Genomic DNA, 17,517 nt, shown 5'->3' with positions numbered 1-17,517 from the left:
TCCCTTATGTTTGAAGATTGAGAAAGGACACAAGGCAGGTTACTGCTTTTCTCTGGGGTGTTGGTTTCTAGCTGTCATCCCTCTGTTAGCCCGCGTGGGTATGAAGACCACAAAATCCTCAGAGCCTTCAAACACAAGAAGGAAACACATGAACACACAAATGACCATTGCCAACTAGATTAATACACTAACAGATGATAGGACATATTTTTTACAGTAGTTTTTTTCTGGTCAGTTATCAGATTTTGTTTCTTATACAAATATATATAAAAAATATAATATTTAATAAAAATTATTTGTATTGAATAACTGACAGAAGCATTAAGAAATTCAAGAGATTTGGCTAATACTTGTTGTCATTCAGCCTATAAAGAATCAAAGCACTTGAATATGCTTTGTTTAGATTGCAGACATTTGTCTAACAAATCCAGCCATGTTAACCCCCATCCGCCTAGCAGCCCGGCCGTTCCGCCCCAATCTCCAGACACTGGGCTAGAGAAAAGCGTGAAGAAGGGGGCCAGACTGCAAACCATCCATCACATCTATCTGACCTGCCCTGCAGTGTTGAAAAGACCACGGTTATCACTCACCCCTGACACTGTCATCGATGTCTGTCCTTAAGAGTGCACACGTGTACACACACAAAGACACTGAAGCAGCACGCATATAGACAAGCTACAACATCTTGGCACTCAGTCCAAAATGTCCCGTCACCTCCTGTCCTTCGCTCGATTGCACTCTCATGACCATTCATCAGCACCCATCATTCACAAAAATGCCAACATGCTCAACAGATGGCTCCAACCCAATGAGATCACGACGAACGACAGGTAACTCCCAAAAGAGACCGGCCACATTTGTCTGCGCTGGAACCGTTCTGCAAAGTTGGTGTCAGCTTAGACCTCGACTGGTGGAGGCCTTTGTGCTGATCTGAGTTGGAGCTAGGCATTACAATACAATAGCTTGTATTGTCCCACTGCCTCTCAGCTTTATTACATATGTATGTGTTGATTGCTCCAAAACAACAATGCTGGTGGATGGCATTAAGCACCAACAATAACAGTGATGCTTGGCGCTCCTACTCAGCGTTGGATGTTTATCTAACAAACCTCTGTGTTGACGCCCAGCACGCAATAGTGTGAAATACCAACACAAGTGCCAGTTTGGGAATATCATGAATGGGGAGTTTATAGGCTTTTTTCTTTTTCCAGAACCTATTTCAGCAATTTTAACTTTGTGAGCAAGGAACAATGACAGATGAATGATCGTCATACTGGTGTTTCCTCTATTACAGGATACAGACAAAAAGAATAGCAAACAGCTGGCTGTATACAAAATTTAGATTAAGTCTGAGTTCTGTGCTTAGTGTAAGAAATTAGTAAGAGCCACACTGCGTAGATTTGAGAAATTGATAAAGAGACTATGGCAAAATGGACACATGAGAGAGATCCATAGGCTCAAAGGTCATCTAGCCCACCCACGTCACTGTGGTGTAACAAGCCTGCAGGGAATGCTGGATCGTGCTGGTCGAAAACCTTGGGTTTGTCACCCGACCCAACCCTTCAAGCATCACAACACACCCGATCAGGCCAAGCTATGTGCCACCCCTGCTGGTACCCTGTTGTATCAGAGACCTCCCCACCCTTGGGTCCCATTCACACTCAACCACACATGGGCGTTTGCAGACAACAGCCATCTCTGATGCCCTTCTGATTCGCTCTGCTGGCATTTAGCTGGTGAAGTTCAGTGTGTGCGTATGTGTGTGTGTTTGCTTCAGTGGGGCAGCAGGGAAAAGGGACTGAGGTGACAAGAGTTGTGGTGCAGATGTCTGCACAGCTAGCGGAGCCTCATGAATGGCAACTGTTGTGATGGTGACGGGGAAACGCGTTGGAGGCCTGGCCTACGCACTCCAGTCATCTGAATGGCCGGAATTCAACATGGTCGAAAGACAAGCTCATGCGTGCGGACTGGAAACAATGTGCCCTCTTTATTACTTTTTTTTCTATGTCTCTCTGTTACTGTCACTCAATTTTTAATCATTCCTTTTATGTAGCTGCAAGTTTCATTGTGCCAGTACTGTCAGTGGCACAAATAAAATATATACTGATAGATAATATAACCGATGCATTCCTAATAATACTTTAAACATAACTAGTAATTCTTCGGGAAAAAATCAATTGAAACAAAGGAACAAAGATGAATAGGAAGTCAGCATAATTGATTTGAAGTGGAAATGTTGTGATTGATCTATTGAGTAGCTGTCTGGTCTTTACTCAGGGGACCATAAACCCTGGCCTCACATGAACAAATATATGCCATGGGTTATGTTTTTTTTTCTTCTTCTTCTTCTTCTTTTACCATGTTTTTATCAAGACTACAAGACAAAAGAAATTCATGATCTAATAAGGCAATGCTTGCAGCTGATGAGGATTTGACACAACACAAAAGGTGTGCACAACTACGCGTGTGCTGAAAACACGTGTTTCAGAAAAGTCTCCTGCAGTATCTGTTTACTGCACAAAGATGCCGATGGCGCTCATTTACTGTTATTATAAATGAGATTGGTATGTATTACCTCACCTCACACTGACTGCAGACAAAAAAACCATCCTCATAAACAACTAGCCACAGCCAGCAAGAAACACACCCTCAAATATGATTAGATAACATTTACTGATAGATGGATGGTGAGCTATCTAGGCCTAAGACTGCAGTTTAGGCACAGCTTCACTGAGAAACAGCAGTGGCACCTTAGCCGGACAGACGCCCTGGTACTAATGAGAGAAGGTGACAAACTGGGAGGCTGGGGTACAGAAAACACAAGAAAGAGGCACGTAGGGAAATAAGGCATTTAAACATGACTGTTCCTGAAATTTAGATGAGTTATCTACAATGTATGTGTAAAGGCATACATGCATAGTAGTGGAAACCTCGTGTTTATGTCTAAAAATGCGAACCACATTAGAGAAACAGCACATGCATGAGGGAAAAAAATAAAACGCTAGATAATACTTAAAACATGCAAATCACCTGCCTTTGCCAACATTTACAGGAGACTAGAACTTGAACATTTTCAGTCCTGTCTTGCCCTTGTTTTCCCCATCAACTTCTCCCTTATGTGTTTTATTTTTTATTTTTTTAATTGACAGTCAGACTACAGTAAAATCTTTTATCCTGACTTACAACAGATAAATCCCTTACCCACCCACCTCACACAGTGGAGAGATAGACTGTAAAAGTCTAACAAGACTGACTAAGAAAAGGATTCTTGTTTGAAGCAGGAAGGGGTTATTGTTCACTAGATGGCTGGGCGTGGGCATCACGGCAGAGATTAGCTACAGAGAAACATTATCTCTCCGGGCCAGTTTACAAAACCCAATGAGGCCAGGACTGGCATAGTTTGGCTATCTAGGTACTTTATGTTCTAAGAGGCTCTTGTCCCCTATATGAACAAAGTTAGGGCTTGTTGTTGAAACCCAGAGGGGTGAGTCCCTGCTTTCCTCCCACCTCCTCTCCTCCCTGCTTCCCCTCCTCTCCTCCTCCCTGGCCCACGGACCAACTGCAAGGCTGCTGGAGTTCAAGTCTGGCCACGTGTTGGCCATTACACTCCCACAATGACCTTGTTGAGCTCAACATTTAGAGTCCCATAAAAACATTATTGTCCAGTTCCTGGGATCATTTGTCCACTACCACAAAGGCTCAGAGAAAACCAAAATGTTAACCACCCCCAGGGTTTTGCGGAGACACATTTTTCAGATTCTGCCCCTTCTCCTCTCTACCCATCCGCCTTCCTGGTACCACATTGCACCCACATTGACGCACTTCCCAGCAGTGCCCACGGGGTACTCCTACACCAGCACATTCAGATATAATGCAAGCTGCATGGTCAAAATGCTGCCCCATAAAATAGCCATTTTGTGTGTTGTACTACAAAAGAAGAAAGCCAACAATAATGTCCATTCTCCTCTGCATACATCACCATTTCTACTTCCCCCCTCTCATTTAATTGACTCCTGCCCTGAAATTGTTCCTGTTTGTCATCTATCAATCTATGCGCCCATCTTGCCTTCCGTTTTCAGATGCATAACTATGGACCCATAACAGCTAAAAGTCCCTAATGGTCATTCAGTCTCTAAATATGTCCACTTCATAACGGCTCAGTGCATGTACCTGCTGAGTGAATAGGCAAGGTCGTGCCAGTCTATTAGCCATATTAAAAACCAACCCATTATGGTAATTGGCGAGGTCTAATGCATGTACAGGTTGCTTAGCACCCATGTATTAGCTCTGATAGATGACTCAGTGATTAGCATTGAAAGCTACATTGTATTACAAGACTGCTTTTTGCCCCAGTGCTTGGCGTCCTCTGATCCTGTCTCTCAGTGTGGTGACCTCTACTGTGGACAGATACACATGCCCCTGACCAAATGTTTCATGCTGGGAAGCAGAATGTCTGCTATGGATGAGTTACTTACTGTGACAATCACAAAGACCTTTTTTTAAAAAAAATATAATTACTTAATTTCCATTTGGTTGAGAAGATGAGAAAGGTTGGAAGGCACCCTCATTGTTATTTTATCTACCTTACTTTAATTTGCCTAAAATCCACATGTAAATACAGAAACGTAACAGTCTGGACCTAATGCACATGATTTTTTTTATGCCAACAATTCTTAAAAGACAAATATCTTACCTCTGCCATTGTTAAGTATATTGCACAGACCAAAAACATTCAGGTTTTCTTAATTCCCTTTTTATTGGACAATCTCACAAGTCAAAAAGCAGTCAAAGACTTGAATTGAGAATGTGGGAAGGAAGAAAAAACAGCTTTTGACAGCAGCGTTAATGCTTCACTACAAGTTTTTAATTTAGAAAGCCATAAGGGAAATGCTTTGCCTTGAGTATCCAAATCACATTTCATTAAATTTTACCATCTGTCCTAAACCACCGGCACCCACCCCAATCCTTGTCTTATTCCCAATCCAGAGCTGGCATCCCCTGCTCTGTGAGCGGCCCTGACTGGGTCTCTCAGGGAAAGGAGTAGATTCTCCTTTCATCCTCTCTTAGAGGACAAACATCAGTCCCATCTCACTGCTCATCCATATTCATGAGCTGCTTATAAATATCTGATAGCCACCTTGCTACAGCTGTTTAGCTGGGAAAGCAACATAAACTGTGTTGCATTGTATATATATAAATATATGCCGGTATGTGTGTGTGTATTTAAATAAAAAGCACTTTTACCTAATGGTCCAATCATATTTAGCACATAGGTGCTTAAACATGCATTGTATTGCTGTATTGTTCTCTCTTTCAAACATATGTGTCCACCGATTGGAGACGAGATCTCAGCTTCTACCTGCCGGGCCCCCTGATACCATCGCCTCATTGCAGGGCTATCGCTCTCTCTTTTTCGCTCTCTCCTGGTTTTAATTAAAGTTAAGTGTGACTATAGAATAAGAGAGGAGACCTTAAGTGCTGTATTTACCTTCCCTCTGACAGGGCTCATGCTTATCAGTAAGGCTGAAGTACTGGAGCCACAAGACAGGGACTTCTCAAAGGTCTGAGTAATCGCTAGGGTCCCTCTCCCTCCCAACAAATAAACCCATGCATACACTTTTTCAATCTAAGCATACCTACCTTGTAGCACATCTCTCCCTGTTTGATGCAAATGGAATACAAATGCCTCACACTTTCACTCGTGAAAGGGGAAAATCTTATGCTCAGTTATATGGTTGCAGTGATTCATGGTAATTATTCTTTTAATCTCAAACAAACAGGATATTTTTTTTCTGTTGTTGAAACATTTCACTTGCTGTTTAGCCTAACAATTGAAATTTACTCTGGAAAGATGTAGATGACTTCTACATGTTTTAGAAAAGCTCAACTTTCATATTATCACTATTATAATGTGCTACATGAAATGACAAAAAGAATAAAAAACAAAGAAACAGAAAATAAAACAAAACAATGAAAACGTTGTACAGTCTTTCCCAAACTGCTCCTCACTATGAATGCGTTTGGATAACAGGCTCTGAGGGACGACTGGAGGATAAAATCCAAATAAATAAAAAGTAACCTCAACTCTTTCCTGAGATTCAGCTCATTTTTCCAGCTCTTGTGTTTTGATTTTACAACTAAAAAAAACTTAGTTCAAGTGTGTGTCTCTAATTATCTAACATATTTTCATTAAAGATGATGTACGAGGTGCATTCGCAAAGTTTTTAGCAAATTTCCATTTCAAGGTCACCTTCTTGCGTGCTTGTGGGCCCCTTTTTTTCCACATTCACTGGTTTGTACATTGTAAATTTGCGTCCCAGGCTCAGGCTATCAATGCAGTCTCCAAAATGAAAGTGGCATTAAGACCATGCAACAGGTGATGATATAACCCTAATGTACAAAAATATTTGCCATCCAAATGCAAGCAATAACACGATACACAGTCTGACATTTAAAAAAAGAAAAAGATGCACCCCTTTGATGTTACAATACAACGCTAAAAAGGGTTTAAAATAAAAAATTTTTAAAAAGCACTCAACATGGAAGCAGTGCAGCCAAAGGGGAGCTAAAAGAGAGTGTGGAAAAACTGATATCAGGTATGATTATTGTTTTTATAGGCAGTGATTTTTTTTTCCATTCATACAATATGTCATGTTCACTGTACATCTAATGAATTTCTATTAATGTTTGATATTTGGATTTGTTTGTATTTCTTACAGAGAGTTAGTTAATAGGGCTGACACTCTCCTCTCTGCTTTTCTGTTTGGTAGATATGAAGCGAGAGACAAGAGAAATATTGCATAAGAATGAAGAATGACTAGCGTGGCTTTGTGGGGGGTTGGATTCGACCAGCATCAGTGACTTCCTGAAGCCAGTGATGCAGTAGTAAGCAAATACTTCATTGCTGTGGCTGAGGCAGTAGAGTGGGTTGTCTACCAATCTGAAGGTTAGTGGTTTGACCCTTATCTGTCCCAGTCTTTGTGCTGAAGTGTCCTTGGGCAACATACTGAACGTCATATTTCCTTTGATACATTCATCTGACTGTGTGTGAGATTGTTAAAAAGCACTTTGTTGAATAAAGTGCTGAGTGAATGTTGTTTGTAATAAAAAAAAAAAGCTTTGAGCTAGACTAGAAACGCTTAGATATTACTTTAACATTTAGTTTTTACATGGCTTAAATAAACAAAGCACATGTTCTGTTGTACAGACCTTTTACTAGCTGTTTCTACTTGTTTCTAGTGTTAAATTTAAGCTGCTTTTTCTTTTTCAAATTCATACATGAATGTGATATTGTCACACTGATCTGATTCTATGCAAAATAATGCATTTTACCAAGATATCAAAGTGTGTCTTTCAATGTAACATTTTCTTTTCCCTGTCTTTAATATTTTTGAACTTTCATTGTTCATGAATTCTCCTTCTAAGTGCTGTTTTCAAATATGAGCAGGTACCTTACAGAGATTTACATTGCAGAATTTTGGGGGGAGGAATTTTTTCCCTAGTGCTCTAGATTAGACTGGTGATAAGAGCACCTTCCTATCACTCTCTGCTAGTGGCTTCCTAATCACATCTCTGCAACTGATACTGAGGCCGAAACACTGAATGTGAGAGTAAGAGTGAGCAAGAAGAAGAGCGATAGGATGAGGAGCAGAGAGAGTGGGGCAGTTGAAGACACAGTCTTGAAAATCAAACACCACAATCCACCGTGAGCTTAGCACAGCACATATACAGCAGCAGCAGCATTCAGAGGTGACATTGCAATCGATGGTGAATACTGTAACATGTTTACTGGACTGTTAGGAAGGTGGAAGCCACAAACTGCACTTATGAGGAACTCTTACAGTGTTTCTCTTCTTTACTTGTGATTTTATTTTTATTTTTTTTAATTTACCGATACCTAAACCACTTCCACTCGCTCCACTTCTCTGCCAACTCATTAGAAACATTAGAATTGCTGATGCCGGCAAGAAAACACATTTTGCTTCAGTCTGAAGAATATCTTTGTTCTGCTTCCAATACAAATAGAAGGAGATTTAAATATTGCTCCTCTGGAGTGTGCCTGGGTGGCTCTGTGAGAGTGAGGCAGAGAGTCTGTGCATCTGAAGTTGAGCCGCTATTGGTTGTGTATACCAAAGGATGAGCTATTATGTGAGCTTGTATGTGTGCGTGTGACTGTATGTGTGTTCCCACAGGGTATTTCTGTTCCTTGTGGGGAGTACAGTTGAAGTGAACAATAGGCAGTGCTGCACTGCACCCTACGCTGCACGATACTACAGATGATCAACAAAAAGAAGGCTTCGGCTTTGTACGTGAATCTGGAATCCTGCTCGGTCAAATAAATGGTCAAAAATATTGTGAGTTTTTGGCCCCTAAGGTCATGCGTGACTCGTAAAAAAACAACTCAGGAGCTGATAAAAAGGGAAAGAATTGCACTTGCAGATAAGAGAGGTGAAATATAATGACTGAAAACAGCAAAAACAACAACGACAAAAAAATGTAAGTAAACAGAAGGTGGAGACATGAAAACAGAAAAGGGTGGGATGTTTAAAGCTTGCTAGCTTTCCTCATTAGCCATGCAGAGCATCTTGGCTGCTCTCCCACACCTCCCGGCTCATCATCGCCTGAGCCGTGGCTGCCAGCGCACCCCCACTTCCATGAACCATCCCTCTCTGCCTCATCCCTCCATCCCTTTCCCCCTCCCCTCCCGGCCCCTATAATCACACCCGCAATCACAGCCCCTAATTAGGTTAATTAATTTGTATCAGCCCTTGTAGGGACTTGGCTGATGAGGCTGCCATAATAGCGTCATCACCCCCTCCTTTAAAAAAAAAAAAGGAAGAAAAAGATCTGATGCAAGCCTGTCTGTGGTAAGACAGTACTATAAACCATGGGGTCACATTTACATCCCCACCCCCAAACCTTTCTTTCAGCTGCATCTTTTCTCTTCTCCCCTCCAACTCCAACACATCCCTTCCCCCTGCTCTTTTTATTCAATAGGTGTGACGCTGACACCAAAATAGTGATATATAACCTGTCGTGTCACAGTGCATCATTGTGTTTACTAGAATGCAAACATCTCGTGTAATAATAATAATAACTAGAAAAATTTGCATTTCCTGCGAAAATGCAGTGTGGATGCTTAAAGCTGAAGCTGTATGCAAAAAGTAGCTGAAAAAGCTGAAAAGTTGCAGAAATTGTAAAAACTTTGCAGAAGCAAAAGAAGTTTGCTAAAATGGAATAACTTAGCAGAACTGCAATATCTTAGAGGAAACATAATACTTGGCAGAGATACAATAGCATAGCAGAATTTAGCAGAAATATTGTAACTTACCAGAAACATGATAACTTCTCAAAAATACAAGAATTTAGGAGAAATAGTATAAGATAACAGAAAGAATATATTTAGCCAAAAATACTTAAACATTACAGAAACACTATGATTTAGAAAAATAGTACAACAGAGCAGAAATATTGTGATTTACCAGAGACACTGTGATGAACTATGAATATTGTAATTTTAAATTAAGACTATGTTTTAGCACAAATATTATAATTTGGCAGAAATACTATAATTTAGCAGAAATACTATATTAAGCACAAATCCTATAAAAAGCAGAAATGGTATGATTAAGCATAAATACTACATTTAGTAGAAATACTTTGTTTTAGCACAAATCCCATAAAAAGCAGAAATACTGTACTATGATTTAGTAGAAAAACTATAATTAATCAGAAATACTAAATTTAGCAGAAATACTATATTAAGCACAAATCCTATGAAAAGCAGAAATAATATGATTAAGCATAAATACTACATTTAGCAGAAATACTATATTAAGCACAAATCTTATAAAAAGCAGAAATACTATATTAAGCACAAATCCTATAAAAGCAGAAATAGTATATTAAGCACAAATCTTATAAAATAGCAGAAATAGTATGATTTAGCACAATAGTAATAAGTTAAACAGAAAAATTGGAAAAGCAAAATGGACAGCTGAAAAAATGCTGAACATGCTGAGGGTCCCTCAAATATACTTGTTAAATGACAAAAATCTGCAAAAAAAATTTATTACAGCCACACAATCACAAATATGTACACATAAGGAAACACACATGCACAGAGAGACCCACACACAAGATCCAATTCAGTCAACCAGTCTAAATATATTGAATTTAAATCTTAGAATGAGATCATCCCATTAAAAGCCTTTCTCTCTCTCTCTCTCTCTCTCTCTGTCACACACACACACACACACACACACACACACACACACACACACACACACACACACACACACACACAGGGAGAGAGAAGTAAGTTTCTAGGTCAGCCTGGGAGCTGCTGAATTTGAATCCACCAATCAGAGAGGCTGTGCACTTTTCCCCACCAAAACAGGTGCATCTGTTTACACACGCAGCAGCACAGAGAGACACAGGATTTTTGCAGTCTATTTCTCATAGTGACGACTCCCCTCAAACAAATGACCGTAATTTCCTAACCGTAGGGGCTAGAATGGTCATTCTTACACCGTTTTGTTCAGAAGAGATGGGGGAATCTTCAAGTGTTGACAATTTAATATTAAAATATGAATTTTTAGAGATATATGACATGGGTGACTTGTTGACTTAGAAGCCACGAATTCCCCAATATGCAAATTTGAATGCCTGAGACCACATATGTGATTGGCTGGCTGGGAAGCCGTGCAGGCCCTGATTTGTGGATTTGAATTCCTCAGCCCTCAGATATGATTGGCTGGCTTAGAAGCCACGAAGGCCCCAATATGCAAATTTGAATGCCTCAGGACACTTATTTGATTGGCTGGGAAACTGTGCAGGCCCTGATTTGAAAATTTGAATGTCTCAGTCCTCACAGAGGATTGGCTGCCTGGGGACCTGGCAGAAATATATAGAAATACTATTATTAAGCATAAATACTACATTTAGTAGAAATACTATGTTTTAGCACAAATATTATAAAAAGAAGAAAAACTATAATTTAGCAGAAATACTATATTAAGCACAAATCCTATAAAAAGCAGAAATACTATAATTTAGAACAAATAGTATAAAAAGCAGAAATACTATAATTTAGCAGAAATACTATGTTAAGCACAAATCCTATAAAAAGCAGAAATACTATAATTTAGCAGAAATACTATGTTAGGCACAAATCCTATAAAAAGCAGAAATACTATAATTTAGCAGAAATACTATATTAGGCATAAATCCTATGAAAAGCAGAAATAGTATGATTTAGCAGAAATACTGTATTTAGCACAAGTACCGAAAAGTACCAGAAATACTATGATTTAGCAGAATAGTAATAACTTATTGAAACATAAATGCACAGAGGGACACACAAACACAGGCTCTAATCCAGTCAACCAGTCTAACTATATTCAATTTAAATCCTACAATGACATGCTGCCAAATAAGGGCAGGGTCCTCTCTCTCCCACTAAACACACACACACACACACACAGAGGGAGAGAGCTGCCGAATTTAAATCCACCAATCAGAGTGGCTGTTTACGTTTTCCCGCCAAAACAGGTGCATCTTTTTACACACGCAGCAGCACAGAGAGGCACAGGATTATTGCAGCCTATTTCTCATAGTGAGGACTCCCCTCAAACAAATGACCATAATTTCCTAACCGTAGGGGCTAGAGCGGTCATTCTTACACTGTTTTGTTCAGAAGAGATGGGGGAATCTTCCAGTGTTAACAATTTATCATTAAAATGTGAATTTTTAGAGATATATGACATGGATGACTTGTTGACTTAGAAGCCACGAATTCCCCAATATGCAAATATGAATGCCTGAGACCACATATATGATTGGCTGGCTGGGAAGCCGTGCAGGCCCTGATTTGTGGATTTGAATTCCTCAGCCCTCAGATATGATTGGCTGGCTTAGAAGCCATGAAGGCCCCAATATGCAAATTTGAATGCCTCAGGACACATATATGATTGGCTGGGAAGCCGTGCAGGCCCTGATTTGAAAATTTGAATTTCTCAGTCCTCACAGAGGATTGGCTGCCTGGGGACCTGGCAGAAATATATAGAAATACTATGATTAAGCATAAATACTACATTTAGTAGAAATACTATGTTTTAGCACAAATACTATAAAAAGCAGAAATACTATAATTTAGCAGAAATACTATATTAAGCACAAATCCTATAAAAAGCAGAAATAGGATGATTAAGCATAAACACTACATTTAGTAGAAATACTATGTTTGAGCAAAAATCCTATAAAAAGCAGAAATACTATATTAGGCACAAATCCCATAAAAAGCAGAAATAGTATGATTAAGCATAAATACTACATTTAGTAGAAATACTATGTTTTAGCACAAATAGTATAAAAAGCAGAAATATTGTAATTTAGCAGAAATACTATATTAGGCACAAATCTTATAAAATAGCAGAAATAGTATTATTTAGCACAATAGTAATAAGTTAAACAGAAAAATTGGAAAAGCAAAATGGACAGCTGAAAAAATGCTGAACATGCTGAGGGTCCCTCAAATATACTTGTTAAATGAAAAAATCAGCAAAAAAATGCACAGGGAGAGAGAAGTAAGTTTCTAGGTCAGCCTGGGAGCTGCTGAATTTGAATCCACCAATCAGAGAGCCTGTGTACTTTTTCCCGCCAAAACATGTGCCTCTTTTTACACACGCAGCACAGAGAGGCACAGGATTATTGCAGCCTATTTCTCATAGTGAGGACTCCCCTCAAACAAATGACCATAATTTCCAAACCGTAGGGGCTAGAGCGGTCATTCTTACACTGTTTTGTTCAGAAGAGATGGGGGAATCTTCCAGTGTTTACAATTTATCATTAAAATATGAATTATTAAAGATATTTGACTTGTAATGCACCATAACTGAGTAGAGCGAAGCAAAAACTGCCTTGACTTGCCCTCAAACAACGCTTTCTAACTCGAAATCTATTTGGAGTATCGATATCATTCTTTCACCGTAAGAGACAGCAGGCTTTGGTGAACAATCATGGAAATTTTCAGGTCTCTGTGGAAATCCAACAAAAAGTTATGACGAGAGAAAAAAGTGGTTCATTTCCACAGTTTGAAATCTGAAGAAATCTGAGCGAAGGACGAATTTCCTACCCTCAAACAAGTCCAACTCATTTCAGAACGGTAATAGGTGAGAAAGAAATTCTTGAATTGTGAGCGTCAGGGGTGTCTGAAGATATTCGGGGACAAGCCTCATGTCTTAACTTTGCTTCGTTAAGGAGATATGACGATTCGAATATGCCTCTCATTACAGAAATCCAGCGGTGATTTTGAACAAGCTCTCCATTCACTTTATATGGAGAGTTTTCTGACCTTGTGTTAGTCTGAGGAGATTTGCAAAAATTCTATAAATCTCACAACAATGATGGTGACATTTTCTGAAAGCCAGCAAAAATACCTACGTTTTGATGTATAATTTGTGGAAGTTGAGTGAAAATTGAGCAAGTAGCAGGAAGTTGTTCGGACATGAAGTGAAAATTGCAAAACCTTCAGTGGCACACTGGAAGCCAAGAGCATAGCAACCATAACAACACATGTATTTTGTGAAAAATCACAATTTTGCAACTCAAAACTTTAAGAGGCATAAAAGTAAAACAGTAAAAGATTTGAAAAAGCTGAATCATACCTGAATAGCCCAATAATTTGTGAACATTTTAAAGTTTGAATGGTTGTTCTAGGTGAAAATATGAGGAAGTAGTTAAGTTTCAAAAACAAGCAAATTTTAGCAGAATTGCTGAAGTTTCCCATTCATTTCAATGGGACAAATTAAAGGAAAAAAGCTTAATATTTTAAAAAGTATAATAGTTAAAAATAGCAAAAATCGTAGCAGGAATTAGCAAAAATAGCTGAATAGTTTAAAATTTGAACGGTGAAAATCGGCTGAAAATTGTGGAAGTAGTTTAACGGCGAAAAGTGTACGGAAGCAACTAGAATAAAGTATAAAGAATAAAGAGAAACAGGAACTCAATAGTGTGGATGCTTAAAGCATCCACACAATAATAATAACAACAGAGTCTGCATCTTTACAATGACACACTTCCCCACATATTGAAGTGTGCTGTTTTGCTTGTTTGTTTACACTTTGTTTGCTGCAGCGTTCCAAGAGCGGAGGGGGGAAAAACTGTACGCTATGATAATGATTCTCTTGGCGGTTTGTCTCTGTAGACCGATCGAAGCATCACATTATAATCAGCGGCCCTCATCGCCCCTCATCAGGCCACTGACGAACAAACTCTGATTAACACCCCCATCTGATTACTGCAATCACCCGAGATAACCACGCACAAGCACTGTCCCCCACCGGCGCACACACGCTCACACATACTGATTCTCACACCTCACCGTTAGTAGTAGTAGATAGAAGGCAAACGTGTGCACACAAAGTAGCTCTGATCAGGCATTGTCACATAGTTACCATTAAAGGAAAGCATTAGAGAAGCAAAACACTAACAAATTTTGAGAGGCAAAAAAAAAAGTGCACGGAGGAGAGCGTGATTGTGTGGAAGATGGAGGTAGATTAAGATATTGAGATTATAATTAAGTCATAATGAGCATGCTTGTAGGTGTATAAATATAATGAATGGCTTTTAAAAACTCACAAACACGATATCAAACTCAAACGTGGGTCTCTAGAATAGTTCTTAATTTTAAGTAACCAAGTAACCCCCCCAGTACACTTGAATTGGGTGCATTCAATTGTGATGCAAGCAGACACTTGCATAAATATACATACACACAATCTCAAGTCGACAATGACACAGGGAGACTGCGAGACAAGGACAGATCCGGTAGTTAAAGCGTAATGAACACGTCCCCAAGGCACGCGGCTGGCATTCCCCTGAATGATGGACTGACAGTAATGCCGGGGCAGATGGGTGCGCTCCACGCCCCGTTCAACACCACAGATACACACATATACACACACCCACACCCTCCCCCTGGTCTATTCTGGCCTTCTTTCCTGAAGAGAGATACCCCCTGTAGGTCTGATATGGAGGTGGGGGAATAGCAGGGGTGCTGTGTATGTGTGTGCGCAACTAGAGGTGGGGTGCGCAAGTATGAGGCCTCTGTCATGATTTAGGCTCCCATGCAAATTTAATCAATTCGAGTACCTCTCGCCAGCCAGGGCTCATTAGCGGCAATTTAAAAAGGAGGCTCTGTGATCCCACCTCATTGCATGAGCCAGACATTTGGCTCAGGCACACGTTCATAGTATATACACACAATCATGCTAGAATACACACAGATATCCAAATACTCACACATAAATACACAAAAATGAATGCACATCAGGGGGACTGTCATGGTTGTAAAGATTTTCCTTCAGATACCTTCCCCCTGGCATGGAGAGAGACCCTGCCTGAACATCCCCCATGCTCCCCGTTTTTGGTCTCTCCTCTCTTTCGACAACTTCAAAAGGTCCCTGACACCCAGCTTCAAGTTAAAGGATTGAGGGTATCCATAGATAAAGACTAGCTCTCACCCCCACCCCTCGCATTTGGAGATGCCCTCCCAAAAACTCAAACCTCAGGCTACTTCAGTCTTCTCACCACCTCTCACTCTCCACCTCTCAGTAATTGGGGGATCAATAAGTACTGTCCCCAAATCACGCTTTACTGTGGCACTGAACGCTGGCTTTGCAGAGGAAAAGTGGTACTGGTAAATGAAGTGGGTGAAGTGCAGCAGGTTGTAAGGATCAAGCACCTGTTTAAGGGAGGTGACAGCAGCACGTGTCTAATTAGAACCCTGTATAAATAAGAATAAAATTTCACCACTTTCCAGAATAATAAGCCATCACATCAATGCCACTGAAGATTTGTAATGTTTAAATGAAAACTGCTCACAGTGTGGTCTTTAGATCTCTCTCAAGAGGAGTTGTGTATCGTTTTGAATGACAAATATCAATACTGCAAGCAGTAAAAATGAGGTTTTGTTCACTCTGCCTGTACTAGTTGAACTCGTTGTGTGACCACTTTGACAGAATTTCCCAGAAGAATGCAACAATCTGAAGAAAACTGACCAGATATCAGACATCAGTTTAGGTTAAATCTTGAATATATTAGGCCACTAATAATCACACGAGGGGTATGACTGTTCAAAAGATTTTAACAAAAAAATAGATGTTGGTATGATTTTATTCTGCTGTTTTTTATCTCTTGATTTTTTTTTTTAAATTGATTCCACGCTGCCCGTTCTACTAGTTGTTCTTCACCCATTTAGCAATTACTAATATGAGGCATAAATCACTGGTAGTCCAGTCTGATTTGTTAATCCTGTAGTTTGTATACAGTAATTAACAAAATAAGATGGATTACCTGATTCCAGATAGCACACACTGGGACTCCTAATTCAGATCACTCTAACCCAGATTAAGTGTTGTTAACAAATGAACCCTTGAACAATTCAAGTTTATTTAAAATGTGCAGTATTCAGTGGAAATGTACAAAAAAAACCCAAAGTGTGTCATTTTTTAGTTTTGCTCTTTCATATGTTTAATAACTAAAGTTAAAGAACAAAGCTCTGTTGTATTCCATTTTAACCAGGCTACACTTTCACTCTCAGTGAAGTTACTATATATCAGGGTCAATGTCATACCCTGCAGCTGTGTGACTACCCCACAGTACTCCACTTCCACCCCCCCAATTCCAAAAGTGACTATCCGTTAACAAACCTCAAGGGTCATTAACTTTAGAGATGGCTTATGGGGGACAGGATGGCCTGTGAGAGTAGTCAAATGAATTATGAGCCTTTTGACAAAAGAGGAATGCCTGTCTATATCTTTAAAATCAGAAGGTCACCCACTGCCCACCCCTGAGCCCTGCCTCTGCACCCCTGCATAAGAGTCCCGTTACTGGGGAGAATGAAAGGAGAGCTTGAGGAGGAACAGAAGCTGGTCTGTGCTTGGGTCGCATAGTCGGATTGGGGTCCCGGAACTGCGCACACAGTGTTTTGACCCCTGGGCTTTCCTCAATGACCTCCACCCCCTCCGCTTATGGACAGTGAGCCTCAGGGTCCCGGTACACACACGCCCTCATAGGAGTGTGACGCAGTAACAGAGGGCAGAGAGGGTGAGAGAAAGGCGTAAGGAAGGAGGAGGGAGAGCTGGCTGAGGATGCAAATCACTCGTACTGGGTACAACAGAATTCTGACATAAATTGTCAAACATACAAGAGCCTTGTTTATGCTTTGATTAAAGTGAAATACATCAATCTGTGCACTATATACTTGAGATGTTTATTATATAGGTGTACGTGTAGAGGTATTTGAACTTACATTAACAGAACATTTTGTAGTGCTAGATTTGTCAAGCTGTTCTTCTAGACGAGTGCAACTGAAGCAAGCAGGAGTCCTGCTATCACTCTTTGCCTCTTTTGGCCCATTCTGAGCTATTGGCGCACCTTTCCTCTGGTCAGCAGAGTTTGGGCCAAGACCTGTGGTCCCTATCCTGCAGCCTCTATGCCTCTCACTTTTCCTGA

This window comes from Aulonocara stuartgranti (assembly GCF_965226115.1).
Source record: "Aulonocara stuartgranti genome assembly, chromosome: 11".
NCBI lineage: Eukaryota > Metazoa > Chordata > Actinopteri > Cichliformes > Cichlidae > Aulonocara > Aulonocara stuartgranti.
The sequence above is the reverse complement of the archived record's forward strand: the minus strand, read 5'-3'. Positions refer to the sequence as shown.